The sequence below is a fragment of the Salvelinus namaycush genome, chromosome 3 (assembly GCF_016432855.1).
Source record: "Salvelinus namaycush isolate Seneca chromosome 3, SaNama_1.0, whole genome shotgun sequence".
NCBI classification, from domain to species: Eukaryota; Metazoa; Chordata; class Actinopteri; order Salmoniformes; family Salmonidae; genus Salvelinus; species Salvelinus namaycush.
Genome location: NC_052309.1, coordinates 56,416,790 through 56,432,835, shown reverse-complemented (window position 1 = coordinate 56,432,835; position 16,046 = coordinate 56,416,790).

The window sequence follows — 16,046 nt, the reverse complement described above, 5'->3', positions numbered from 1 at the left end:
GGACAAAACACACCACGATAAGAGAGACACCACAACACTACATTAAGAGAGACCCAAGACAACATAGCATGGCAGCAACACATGACAACACAACATGGTAGCAAGCAGCACAACATGGCAGCAGCACAACATGGTTGCAGCACAAAACATGGTACAAACATTATTGGGCACAGACAACAGCACAAAGGGCAAGAAGTTAGAGACAATAATACATCACGCAAAGCAGCCACAATTGTCAGTAAGAGTGTCCATGATTGAGTCTTTGAATGAAGACATGGAGATAAAACTGTCCAGTTTGAGTGTTTTTTTGCAGCTCGTTCCAGTTGCTAGCGGCAGCGAACTAAAAAGAGGAGCGACCCAGGGATATGTGTGCTTTGGGGTCCTTTATCAGAATGTGACTGGCAGAACGGGTGTTGTATGTGGAGGATGAGGGCTGCAGTAGGTATCTCAGATAGAGGGGAGTGAGGCCTAAGAGGGTTTTATAAATAAGCATCAATAAGCATCTGTATACCCGTCTTTCAACGGGTATACAGAGATGACTAGTTTACAGAGGAATATAGTGCAGTGATGTCTCCTATAAGGAGCATTGGTAGCAAATCTTATGGTCGAATGGTAAAGAACATCTAGCTGCTCGAGAGCACCCTTACCTACTGTCTCCATAATCTAGTATGGGTAGGATGGTCATCTGAATCAGGGTTAGTTTGGCAGCTGGGGTGAAAGAGGAGCAATTACTTAGAGGAAACCAATTATAGATTTAACCTTAGCTTGCAGCTTTAATATGTGCTGAGAGAAGGACAGCGTGCCATCTAGCCATACTCCCAAGTACTTGTATGAGGTGACTACCTCAAGCTCTAAACCCTCAGAGGTAATAGTCACATTGGTGGGCACAGGGGCATTCTTCTTACCATACCACATGACGTTTGTTTTGGAGGTGTTCAGAACAAGGTTAAAGGCAGAGAAAGCTTGTTGGACACTAAGGAAGCTTTGTTGTAGAGCGTTTAACACAAAATCAGGGGAGGGGCATATACATGGATGAGAGAGCTTCCTAATGCCTGAGCTATGTTGTTGATTTTGTTGTTGTAAATTGAGCAGAGCAAGGGGTCTAGGATCAAGCCTTGGGGTACTCCCTTGGTGACTGGCAGTGGCTGAGACAACAGATGTTCTGACTTTATACACTGCACTCTTTGAGAGAGGTAGTTAGCAAACAAGGCCAAAGACCCCTCAGACACCAATACTCCTTAGCTGGCCCACAAGAATGGAATGGTCTATCATATAAAAAGCTTTGGCCAATAAGTCAATACAAATTGTAGCACAACATTGCTTAGAATCAAGGACAATGGTGACATAATTTGGGACCTTTAAAATTAAGGTTGCAGTGACACATCCATAACCTGAGCGGAAACCAGATTGCATACATGAGAGAATATTGTAGACATCAAGAAAACCAGTCAGTTCATTATTATCAAGTTTTTCCAACACTTTTGATAAACAGGGCAAAATGGAAATAATCTGAGAATGATTTGGGAGTCCCATTGCTTTAGGACATGGTCAGGTGGTTTAAGCATGTCCCAGTTTATGTCACCTATCAGGACAAATTCAGACTTAGTGTAAGGGGCCAGGAGAGAGTTTATGGCAGGTAGGGTACAGACCAGTGCTGATAGTGGACGACAACACCAAGCAATAGTCAACCAAGAGCTATTTGAAAGTTGTATGCTTAAAACCAGCAAATCAAATTGTTTGGGGACAGACTTGGAGGAAACAACTGAGCACTGAAGGTGTTCCTTGGTAAAGATTGCCACTCCACCACCTTTGGAAGATCTGTCTTGCCGAAAAGGTTATAACCAGAAAGGTTAACATCAGTGTTCAAAGCACTTTCTTAACCACATCTCAGTAATGACCAACACATCTGGATTGGAGTTGTGAACCTACACTTTGAATTTATCAATTTTAGGTAATACGTTTCTAGTGTTAACGTGCAGAAAACCCAGGCTTTTACGAGAGCAGAAATCAGTGAAACAGATATCTGAGCACAAGTCAGAATTGGGGCTAGCAACAGTAGCTGGGCCAGGGTGTACATGCACATTTCCCGATATCATCAGCAGTAATGCCTGGATGATATGCCTGCCCTAAACTGTATATGGTAGCATAGCGGCTGTATGGTGAGTAGCCAGCCTGTCTAATATTAAAGGAACTATGAAGTTGGCACACAGATGATTTGGAACAGGAACTGCGTCAAAATGAGTTACTGTACAGACCCAGCGATGGATGAATAACTGGGACTCAGATGCGTTGGTTGGTGGCACAGCCTCACGGGTCCACTGAGGAGCGGGGCATGTGGCAGGGAGGTGTGCTGGTACATGCGGTCAAGCAGGGCCGTGGATAGTCGGAAATGCACTCAGGAGAGCATGCTGGGAATGGGCCTTGGACGTGTCGTGGTGAAGCATATTCTCAACCCAGAGCTGGCTGACATGGAGGAGAGGAACTATTGTGAAACAAGGTAGCTTGCTGGTCTGTGATACGAGAGAAACAAGGGATATACACTTAACAAAAATGTTGTAGCAAATTCATGGGGTAGCCCTGACCGGGACTCCAAACCGGGTACAGCGACTGTCAAGCCAACACCTTAACCACTACGACAAGAGGTCCAAACCTCTTGATGAGGTCACTAGGTTTTGGCTTCAGTTCACTGCAATATAAAACGCAGCATGCAACAAATTCAAAGATTTTACTGAGTTATAAGTTCATATAAGGAAATCAGTCAATTGAAACCAATTAATTAGGCCCTAATCTATGGATTTCACATGACTGAGAATACAGATATGCATCTGTTGGTCACAGATACTTTACAAAAAAGGTAGGGGCGTGAATCAGAAAACCAGTCAGTATCTGGTGTGACCACCATTTGCCTCATGCAGCGCGAAACATCTCCTTCGCATAGAGTTGCTCAGGCTGTTGATTGTGGTCTGTGGAATGTTGTCCCACTCCTCTTCAATGGCCTTACAAAGTTGCTGGATATTGGCAGGAACTGGAACACGCTGTCGTACATGTCGATCCAGAGCAACCCAATCATGATGGTGAGTATGCAGGCCATGAAATAACATTTTCAGCTTCCAGCAATCGTGTACAGACCCTTGTGACATGATGCCGTGCATTATCATGCTGAAACATGAGGTGATGGCGGATGAATGGCACGACAATGGGCCTCAGGATCTCACATTTTATTGGTCACATGGTTAGCACATGGTCAGCAGATGTTAATGCGAGTGTAGCGAAATGCGGTATCTCTGTACGTTCAAATTGCTAGCGATAAAATGCAATTGTGTTTGTTGTCCGTAGCTTATGCCTTCCCATACCATAACCCCATCTCAACCATGGGGCACTCTGTTCACAACATTGACATAACCAAACCGCTCGCCCACACTGCCATCTGCTCAGAACACTTGAAACCGGGATTCATCTGTTTAGAGCACACTTCTCCACCGTGCCAGTGGCCATCGAAGGTGAGCATTTGCCCACTGAAGTCAGTTATGACGCCAGACTGCGGTCAGGTCAAGACCCTGGTGAGGACAACAAGCACACAGATGAGCTTCCCTGAGACGGTTTTTGACAGTTTGTGCAGAAATTCTCTGGTTGTGCAAACCCACAGTTTCATCAGCTATCCGGGTGGCTGGTCTCAGACGATCCCGCAGGTGAAGAAGCCGGATATGGAGGTCCTGGGCTGGTGTGGTTACACGTGGTCTGCAGTTGTGAGGCCAGTTGGACGTACTGCCAAATTCATTAAAACGATGTTGGAGGCGGCTTATGGTAGAGAAATGAACATTCAATTCTCGGGCAACAGCTCTGGTGGACATTTCTGCAGTCAGCATACCAATTGCATGCTCCCTCAAAACATCTGTGGCATTGCTGTGTGACAAAACTGCAAATTTTAGAGTGGCCTCTTATTTTCCCCAGCACAAAGTGCACCTGTGTAATGATCATGCTGTTTAATCAGCTTCTTGATATGCCACACCTGTCAGGTGAATGGATTATCTTGGCAAATGAGAAATGCTCACTAACAGGGTGTAAACAAATGTATGCACAAACTTCAAGAGAAATACACTGTGGGTATGGAAAATTTCGGGATTTTTTATTTCAGTTTAAGAAATATAAGACTTTACATGTTGCGTTTATATTTTGTTCAATGTAAGATTATGACGGGAGCAGGTGCGAGACGCAACAAAATATAACAATTTGCTGAGCGGAGAACTTGCTCATGCAAAACTTGATAATAATGCAGTCGTGAAACGGGACATGCACTTCGTCTTCTTGGGATTTTAACGGCGTTTGGCATCCAATATGTTGTATTACCGCCCCCAACTATAATATAAGCCATTATACTTTGTGATACAAAATATATACATTTTTTTAAATAAAATAACAAAAACATCCTTCTAACTAACCCTACACTTAAAAACCTACTATCCCATTCCACTACTTTGACCCTATCAGCTCCTGCACCATGCCAACGGCATGGGAGGACAGGACACCACCAATCAACACACCCTGTAACTCTTCTGAAGTAAAATCTTGTATACCCAAATACTTCTCTGCCGTTGCCAACACATCTATTTTCTGTAATTTATGTTCCATTTCTGCGGTACAGTTGATAACCAATGCTATGAATGCTATGAAGCCAACCTTACTGAAGCATATATCACTCGTTGGCCTATCGCTCTGTGCCGGCAGAGATCAACTACTCACAGGGATCCTCTCAGGATCCCTCAGCCTTGACCCATCCTCTACTTTCTTCACTGCCTCAGCATACAACACCTTCTGCACTACTCAGACTCTAGCCACCTCAACTTGCCTCTCTCCCACCGGACACTTCCGATTCCCAGCAACATGGGCACCCCTACGGTTGACACAACTTTATCCACCGAAACTACACAATCCTCTATCTCATGCCCTCCTGCACACTTCGAACATCTTGGAATCTCCCTCTTACACACTGCTGCAACATGACCATAAACGTGGCACCTGAAACCATAAACGTGGCACCGGAATCTTCAGCTTCAATCGCTCCACCTCCACACTCAACGCTACCCAAGAAACCACTCCTTTCAAAGGTGCCCTGTTCCTAAGAGCAAAGCAAGAAACAGATCTTGACCCATGTTGCGTGACATGAAGTGCCCGCCCCTTTTGGTCAGAAGAAACACAAACAAATATCACAAGTCCACTACAGGTTACCTTCACTGATTTAACTGCACCCAACTCCTTTCCCACCCACCCTGAAACCACAAATGGATATGCCAAAAGGAAAGGATCCACTTTCTCCCAAAATGTCGCTCCTTCATGACCAGATTCTTCTTTATCATGTCAATTGATGCCAGGCTCAGGTTCCGAGCTCTTCACCACACCTTCCAGCTCACTTAACTCACACTGATTCCCTTCCATTTTACCTCTAGAACTCGGTCTGGCGCATGGCTCACTCGGTTTGTGCTTGACACCAATCTTCTTCAACACCCCATCCCATTTAAATTGCCATCTTCCTCAAATTCATATCCAACCTCTGCTTTCCTCATTCTCTTCGATCTCTTCCTCCCCTCACAAATCCACCTTTCTGTGTACCCGTCCCAATATTCCTCTTCTCCCAACTTTGCTTGCGGCCCGGTGGCATCCCGACATAACTCCATCTCATAATCCTCCTGCTCACCTCGGAAACGTGTCTTCCCCGGGCGCCAACATTTTGAGAGCATGAGCAGTGGCCACACAGAAAAACAACCCCCAAAATCAACTCTGTTCTACTCCCGTCACAACGGAAAACCTTCAGTTCTCTCTTGGTACACACTCTGATAGCGCACTAGTTCCCTCAATTGCAGAGTAGCTACTTTGAGCAAGGTGCGAGATGCACTGCTTGTTTGGTCAAGTTGAAGTAGGGTGACAGTGGGGATTAAGGAGAGTGAGGACATGTGTGGAGGCTGATTGGCAATTAGTAGCAACTGGTGCTTGTTGGGTTGCTAGGAAGCTGCGTTCAAGGGAACTAGTTAAAGTGTTGGTCCTCTGTCCTGAATTCTTAACACCATTAAATCAGGTTGAAAAAAATGGTGGTGTATTTTAACCCCTGTAGAAAAGTTTTGGGAACTACCACTGGTCTCTCTCTCTCTCTCTCTTTCTCTCTAGCATTGAGCACATTAGTGTTGCATTGTCAATGCTCTCCCATTGATATGGATATTACAGAGCAACAGTTTGTTGCGCTGTTCATCGGATTCCCATTGAGATGAGTTATTCTCTAGTTTCATCTGTGATTTCCCTCATCCAACAGCTCCTTCAATCGACTCTAGACAGACTCTACGGCCGGAATTCATTCAACGGCGCATTGTAGAGCTGCACACTGCACTACTGACAATGTGCCAGGTAATTTCCCAGGCATTCATGGTAAATACTGCAGATGTCGGCTCAAGCGTAAATTACCTTTAAAGTGCAACGCGCTTGGTGACAACGCACCTTTGATTGAATCCCGGCCTTGATAGCTTAAACACAGCTGTTTTGGTGTGTCGTGACAGTATGCAGTTTCTAAAAAGAAGGTAGTTTAGTTGGGACTTGAAAACTGTAGTGCACTTAAACAGATTGTGCACTTTTCCGAGGTGCACTTATCAAATAAAATAAATCTTTATTTAGTGCATTTAATATGGCAACACACTTCACAGTAAAACAAATAATTATTCAGGAAGAATGAAGTAGATTAATAAAGGAGCATAAAACAGACGGCAACAATCCAATTGAAATGAATAAAAATATATAAAATAATACTGAAGTCGATGATTTAAAGGAAAAGCTAAGTAACAGGCAATTACAGTTTGAAGGCCATGCTAAAAAGGTGTGTTTTCAAACGTGATTTAAAAACTTTAAATATAAATAACTGAAATATCACATTTACATATGTATTCACACCCTTTACTCAGTACTTTGTTGAAATACATTTGGCAGCAATTACAGCCTCGAGTCTTCTTGGGTATGACGCTACAAGGTTGGCACACCTATGTTTGGGGAGTTTCTCCCATTCTTCTCTGCAGATCCTCTCAAGCTCTGTCAGGTTGGATGGGGAGCGTTGCTGAACAGCTAACTTCAAGTCTTTCCAGAGATGTTCGATCGGGTCCAAGTCCGGGCTCTGGCTGGGCCACTCAAGGACATTCAGAAACTTGTCCTGAAGCCACTCCTGCATTGTCTTGGCTGTGTGCTTAGGGGCGTTGTCCTGTTGGAAGGTGAACCTTTGCCCCCAGTCTGAGGTCCTGAGTGCTCTGGAGCAGGTTTTCATCAAGGATCTCTCTGTACTTTGCTCCGTTCATCTTTGCCTCGATCCTGACTAGTCACCCAATACCTGCCGCTGAAAAACATCCCCACAGCATAACTCTGCCACCACCATGCTTCACCGTAGGGATGGTACCAGGTTTCCTCCAGGCGTGATGCTTGGCATTCAGGCGAAAGAGTTCAGTCTTGGTTTCACCAGACCAGGGAATCATGTTTCTCATGGTCTGAGAGTCTTTAGGTGCCTTTTGGCAAACTCCAAGTGGGCTGTCATGTGCCATTTACTGAGGAGTGGCTTCCGTCTGGCCACTCTACCATAAAGGCCTGATTGGTGGAGTGCTGCAGAGATGGTTGTCCTTCTGGAAGGTTCTCCTATCTCCACAGATAAACTCTGGAGCTCTGTCAGAGTGACCATCGGGTTCTTGGTCACCTCCCTGACCAAGGCCCTTCTCCCCGATTGCTCAGTTCGGCCAGGTCGGGCGGCTCTAGGAAGTCTTTTTTTATTTTATTAGATTTACTTCAGAAAATCTGTTTTCACTTTTTCATAATGGTTTATTGTGTGTAGATTGCTGAGGAAAATGTTTTATTTAATCAATTTTAGAATAAGGCTGCAACGTAACAAAATGTGGAAAAAGTCAAGGGGTCTGAATGCTCTCCGAAGGCACTGTATAAGGAAAACAATAGGGTCCAGGCACAAAGACTTGTGGAATGCCAAATTCAAAAACCTCAGAGGCCAACCAAGTCGTCCAGCTTCTTAACGAGAACGGTGTGATTCATTTAAAGCTTCAATCTAAAAGAATGAGAACAGAACATGGTCACGGTCAGCAGTACATCATTTACAACTTTCACAAGTAGAGTCTCAGCGCACTTGTTCAAAATCCAGATTGGACAGTTTCTTTTTTATTTTATCCCTTTTTCATGGTATCCAATTGGTAGTTACAGTCTTGTCCCATCACTGCAACTCACATACGGACGCAGCAGAGGCAAAGGTCGAGAGCTGTGCGTCCTCCAAAACACAACCCAACCAAGCCGCACTCCTTCTTGACACAATGCACGCTTAACCCGGAAGCCAGCCGCACCAATGTGTCAGAGGAAACACTGTACACCTGGCGACCGTGTCAGCGTGCATGCACCCGGCCCGCCACAGGAGTCGCTAGAGCGCGACGGGACAAGGATATCCCGGCCGGCCAAGCCCTCCCCTAACCCGGATGATGCTGGGCCAATTGTGCGCCACCCCATGGGTCTCCCGGTCGCGGCCAGCTGCGACAGAGCCTCGACTCAAACCAGGATCTCAAGTGGCACAGCTAGCACTGCGATGCAGTGCCTTAGACCACTGCGCCACTCGGGAGGCCCAGATTGGAGAGTTTCTAATGTGCTATTTCGAATCCGGGAAGGAAGTAATCTACTGAGCAACAGCTTTCTTTAAAATTTTTGGAAGAGAGGCCTATCAGGAGTGGACTGTACTAATTAGTGCTCCTTCCATGATTAGTCAAATCAAAAGGATGGTGATTCATTCTTACTGCAGTGAAATGAACTTGGGATCCTTATTTCTCACAGCTACGATTATTATAGTAGTATTACTGTCTGTGATAAGGTGCTCTGCCTATCAAATTGTCTTTGTAATAGGGTATCTATTATAGGTGGATGATTTCTGCTAGTTTTTAATGGTTTCTCATATCATATCTCTGTTCCGGCTCAGCAGGCTACTCTACTTATAATGGCTTCCAATGTACTCCTCTTCTTCAGCCCCCTACTTTGATATAAACACACACACATACATACATGCATGCATGCACATACACATGCACGCACACACGCATGCAGACACACACACACACACACACACACATTCATTCGACACCCGCTGTCATTTAACCACGCTCGTATACATATCAGTGTGACAGCACAGCCCACAGGCAATATCAAAATACGAACGATGAAGACAAGAATATTGGTCCAGAATCCAACTAAGTCGAATGAGATTCACAGAACCGATCTAGTGCCAAGTGGTGGAGCCCTGCGAAGTGCAAAGTGCTGCTTAATATACTTGATCAATCTCCATCTCTCTACACACTGAGAGAGAAAGGGAAAGGGGGATACCTAGTCAGTGACAACTGATTGCGTTCAACTGTAATGTGTCTTCCGCATTTAACTCAACCTCTATGAATCAGAGAGGTACTGGGGGGCTGTCTTAATCGACGTCCATGTCATCGGCGCCCGAGGATCAGTTGTTGTTGGGAGATGATAGAGATTGTAGAACTAAATGTTGCTTGGGTATAATCTAGATTTTTTATGTGACATAATTAGACTACGTTTTTGGAATGCTAGTTCTCTACCTGCGGATTTCTGTATAGAAGAATGCCTGCGAGGAGTCAAGTCTCTATAAAGTGTACAGACAACATGTGTTGCAGTCACAGTAAAAATAGTGTATTGTTGTTGGCCAGGATGGTAAGACCTTGACGGCAACATACGGTAGATATGGCAAAGATCTCCATTATGCAGCTAGCTACTGTATTGTGTACCGTTTCCTATATGAGACCAAGGTTAGATAATGTAATTAGAGGTTCTATATGGTGACTTCATTGTTAGAACCATTTTGTGTGTTAAAGAAAATGTACAGAACTGATTTTGGTTTATTTCTGTTATATTTACTATTGGATAGTAAATATATATGGAAGATACTTATTGTTGTATGGAAACTTAGCTTTATGGTAAATATTTGATATGGAAAGCCTTTTATGGTTGCTAATGTGAAACCTAGTGGATACGTGGGTTTGCTAGGAGGAGTAGCATTAAGGCTTATGGGTAACATGGCCAGGTTATTGCACCTGATATAGGAAGACGCCATGCGGAGATACAGTTTTCTACCATTTCATTTGGATTTCATTTGCCTGCTGCACTTTGGGATTGTACTTTGGGATTTTACCTTTTTACCATTAATATTACTTGGAACCTGTCAAACCCTATCTGGATTGCAATGCTTTATTTGACCATTTATCAACCTGGAATATGTGTGACAAACAACAGACATTTGTGAGTAATAAATATAATTTATCTGCATCAGCAACCTCTCATCTCACTGATGGAAACACGTATGGAACCAACCTGTATTTTGGTGTCTATAGAATGCTTTCAGAATCTAGGAACCTTAATCCACGACAGTTATCATTAGTGTGGAATGCCATCATTAGTGTGGTAAAGCCATCTTTTAGCAGTGCTTTAATGTAGTGATGTCATGATTAGTGTGGTGAGTGTGGTGTAATGTGGTGATGTCATCATTGATGTGGTGATGACATCATTAGTGTGGGACCTTTTTTCACTGATTCCAAAATCCGATAAAGACCCTTCTCTCATTCACAATTGGAGACCAATTACTTGATTAAATATTGATTACAAATTGATTGCTCTGGTTTATGCCAAAAGATTAAAGAAAATGATAGATACCGTTATAAATGAGACTCAAACAGGATTTATGAATGGCCGTCACATAAGCTCTAACATTTGTTTAGTCTTGGACCTTCTAGATTATTCAGATGCAATTGACCCTGATGCCATTGTATTATTTTTGGACTTCTGTAAAGCCTTTGACACAATTGAACATTAATTTCTCTTTAGGTTACTTAAACTGTTTGGCTTCGGTGAAAATGTTATCAAAGTCATTCACATGTTTTACAAAGATATAAATAGTTCTCTGTTACTAAACCTTAATACATCCACAAGATTCAGTCTCAACAGAAGTGTACGACAGGGATGCCCAATTTCGCCATTTTTATTCATTTCGGTTGTGGAACTTCTATCTCTAGATATTCTGAATAATGCAAATTTGTATGGCTTAACCATTTTTAACAAAAAAATCAAGATTTCCCAACTGGCTGATGATACTACTCTTTTTTTAAGAGACACAAACCAGGTCGCCTATGCCCTTAATGCTGTCACTGCATTCTCTATTGCATCAGAATTCAAACTGAATGTTTCTGAATGTGAAATCCTATGTTTATATGCCTATGATGATAAAAAAATAGAAAATATTCCTGTAAAGGACTGTGCTAAATATTTAGGAATAGATCTGTCAACAAAAAAAACTTAGTCAGACAACATATGAATTTCTCTCCTAAAATTAAGAAAACAAAAAATATATTAAATAATTGGCTACAAAGGGATCTTTCTATACTTGGGAGAGTACTTCTGTCCAAGGCAGAGGGACTGTCTCGCTTTGTGTACCCCTCATTATCTTTATTTGTAAATCCCTCAAGTTGTAAAGGGATCAACAAGACCTTTCTTGACTTCATCTGGAAAAATAAGTCTCGCAAACTAAAAAAGTCAAGTCCTCTCTAACAAAAGAGCTGAAGGCGGTCTGGAAGTGTTGGGTTTTGTTGACATAAATAACACGTTCAAGATAAACTGTTTGAAAATATGTTTTATCAATACTGAATCAATATGGTATTTCATTCCAAATAATGTGTTTAATAAGTTGGTAGGTCATCCAGTCTTTTTTTATTTTATTAGATTTTCTTTAAAAAATCTGTTTTCACTTTTTCATAATGGTTTATTGTGTGTAGATTGCTGAGGAAAATGTTATATTTAATCAATTTTAGAATAAGGCTGCAACGTAACAAGATGTGAAAAAGTCAAGGGGTCTGAATGCTCTCCGAAGGCACTGTATAAGGAAAACAATAGGGGTCCAGGCACAAAGACTTGTGGAATGCCAAATTCAACTTTGGAACGTTCAGATTATTTCTAACCCAGTTGCACAAATTCATAACGATCAGTAAGATAACATTTAAACAAGTTAAAAACCTCAGAGGCCAACCAAGTCGTCCAGCTTCTTAACGAAAACGGTGTGATCCATTTAAAGCTTCAATCTAAAAGAATGAGAACAGAACATGGTTACGGTCAGCAGTACATAATTTACAACTTTCACAAGTAGAGTCTCAGCGCACTTGTTCAAAATCCAGATCGGACAGTTTCTTTTTCATTTTATCCCTTTTTCATGGTATCCAATTGGTAGTTACAGTCTTGTCCCATCACTGCAACTCACATACGGACTCAGGAGAGGCAAAGGTCGAGAGCCTCCAAAACACAACCCAACCAAGCCGCACTCCTTCTTGACACAATGCACGCTTAACCCGGAAGCCAGCCGCACCAATGTGTCAGAGGAAACACTGTACACCTGGCGACCGTGTCAGCGTGCATGCACCCGGCCCGCCACAGGAGTCGCTAGAGCGCGACGGGACAAGGATATCCCGGCCGGCCAAGCCCTCCCCTAACCCGGATGATGCTGGGCCAATTGTGCGCCACCCCATGGGTCTCCCGGTCGCGGCCAGCTGCGACAGAGCCTCGACTCAAACCAGGATCTCAAGTGGCACAGCTAGCACTGCGATGCAGTGCCTTAGACCACTGCGCCACTCGGGAGGCCCAGATTGGAGAGTTTCTAATGTGCTATTTCGAATCCGGGAAGGAAGTAATCTACTGAGCAACAGCTTTCTTTAAAATTTTTGGAAGAGAGGCCTATCAGGAGTGGACTGTACTAATTAGTGCTCCTTCCATGATTAGTCAAATCAAAAGGATGGTGATTCATTCTTACTGCAGTGAAATGAACTTGGGATCCTTCTTTCTCACAGCTACGATTATTATAGTAGTATTACTGTCTGTGATAAGGTGCTCTGCCTATCAAATTGTCTTTGTAATAGGGTATCTATTATAGGTGGATGATTTCTGCTAGTTTTTAATGGTTTCTCATATCATATCTCTGTTCCGGCTCAGCAGGCTACTCTACTTATAATGGCTTCCAATGTACTCCTCTTCTTCAGCCCCCTACTTTGATATAAACACACACACATACATACATGCATGCATGCACATACACATGCACGCACACACGCATGCAGACACACACACACACACACACACACACACATTCATTCGACACCCGCTGTCATTTAACCACGCTCGTATACATATCAGTGTGACAGCACAGCCCACAGGCAATATCAAAATACGAACGATGAAGACAAGAATATTGGTCCAGAATCCAACTAAGTCGAATGAGATTCACAGAACCGATCTAGTGCCAAGTGGTGGAGCCCTGCGAAGTGCAAAGTGCTGCTTAATATACTTGATCAATCTCCATCTCTCTACACACTGAGAGAGAAAGGGAAAGGGGGATACCTAGTCAGTGACAACTGATTGCGTTCAACTGTAATGTGTCTTCCGCATTTAACTCAACCTCTATGAATCAGAGAGGTACTGGGGGGCTGTCTTAATCGACGTCCATGTCATCGGCGCCCGAGGATCAGTTGTTGTTGGGAGATGATAGAGATTGTAGAACTAAATGTTGCTTGGGTATAATCTAGATTTTTTATGTGACATAATTAGACTACGTTTTTGGAATGCTAGTTCTCTACCTGCGGATTTCTGTATAGAAGAATGCCTGCGAGGAGTCAAGTCTCTATAAAGTGTACAGACAACATGTGTTGCAGTCACAGTAAAAATAGTGTATTGTTGTTGGCCAGGATGGTAAGACCTTGACGGCAACATACGGTAGATATGGCAAAGATCTCCATTATGCAGCTAGCTACTGTATTGTGTACCGTTTCCTATATGAGACCAAGGTTAGATAATGTAATTAGAGGTTCTATATGGTGACTTCATTGTTAGAACCATTTTGTGTGTTAAAGAAAATGTACAGAACTGATTTTGGTTTATTTCTGTTATATTTACTATTGGATAGTAAATATATATGGAAGATACTTATTGTTGTATGGAAACTTAGCTTTATGGTAAATATTTGATATGGAAAGCCTTTTATGGTTGCTAATGTGAAACCTAGTGGATACGTGGGTTTGCTAGGAGGAGTAGCATTAAGGCTTATGGGTAACATGGCCAGGTTATTGCACCTGATATAGGAAGACGCCATGCGGAGATACAGTTTTCTACCATTTCATTTGGATTTCATTTGCCTGCTGCACTTTGGGATTGTACTTTGGGATTTTACCTTTTTACCATTAATATTACTTGGAACCTGTCAAACCCTATCTGGATTGCAATGCTTTATTTGACCATTTATCAACCTGGAATATGTGTGACAAACAACAGACATTTGTGAGTAATAAATATAATTTATCTGCATCAGCAACCTCTCATCTCACTGATGGAAACACGTATGGAACCAACCTGTATTTTGGTGTCTATAGAATGCTTTCAGAATCTAGGAACCTTAATCCACGACAGTTATCATTAGTGTGGAATGCCATCATTAGTGTGGTAAAGCCATCTTTTAGCAGTGCTTTAATGTAGTGATGTCATGATTAGTGTGGTGAGTGTGGTGTAATGTGGTGATGTCATCATTGATGTGGTGATGACATCATTAGTGTGGGACCTTTTTTCACTGATTCCAAAATCCGATAAAGACCCTTCTCTCATTCACAATTGGAGACCAATTACTTGATTAAATATTGATTACAAATTGATTGCTCTGGTTTATGCCAAAAGATTAAAGAAAATGATAGATACCGTTATAAATGAGACTCAAACAGGATTTATGAATGGCCGTCACATAAGCTCTAACATTTGTTTAGTCTTGGACCTTCTAGATTATTCAGATGCAATTGAAACTGATGCCATTGTATTATTTTTGGACTTCTGTAAAGCCTTTGACACAATTGAACATTAATTTCTCTTTAGGTTACTTAAACTGTTTGGCTTCGGTGAAAATGTTATCAAAGTCATTCACATGTTTTACAAAGATATAAATAGTTCTCTGTTACTAAACCTTAATACATCCACAAGATTCAGTCTCAACAGAAGTGTACGACAGGGATGCCCAATTTCGCCATTTTTATTCATTTCGGTTGTGGAACTTCTATCTCTAGATATTCTGAATAATGCAAATTTGTATGGCTTAACCATTTTTAACAAAAAAATCAAAATTTCCCAACTGGCTGATGATACTACTCTTTTTTTAAGAGACACAAACCAGGTCGCCTATGCCCTTAATGCTATCACTGCATTCTCTATTGCATCAGAATTCAAACTGAATGTTTCTGAATGTGAAATCCTATGTTTATATGCCTATGATGATAAAAATAATAGAAAATATTCCTGTAAAGGACTGTGCTAAATATTTAGGAATAGATCTGTCAACAAAAAAAACTTAGTCAGACAACATATGAATTTCTCTCCTAAAATTAAGAAAACAAAAAATATATTTAATAATTGGCTACAAAGGGATCTTTCTATACTTGGGAGAGTACTTCTGTCCAAGGCAGAGGGACTGTCTCGCTTTGCGTACCCCTCATTATCTTTATTTGTAAATCCCTCAAGTTGTAAAGGGATCAACAAGACCTTTCTTGACTTCATCTGGAAAAATAAGTCTCACAAACTAAAAAAGTCAAGTCCTCTCTAACAAAAGAGCTGAAGGCGGTCTGGAAGTGTTGGATTTTGTTGACATAAATAACACGTTCAAGATAAACTGGTTGAAAAGATGTTTGATCAATACTGAATCAATATGGTATTTCATTCCAAATAACGTGTTTAATAAGTTGGTAGGTCTTCCATTTTTACTGAAATGTAATTATATTCCTGAAAGAGTACCCACTAAATTGGCTAGGTTTCACCTACAAGCTTTAATGGCCTAGAAAATATGTTTCCTGCACAGTTTTTCCCCACATAAAGCTCCTTTGTGGAATAATTTAGACATAACTGTAAGGAATAAGTCATTGTTCTACCCCAGCTGGCATGAGAGGATTATAGACTTTGTTCTT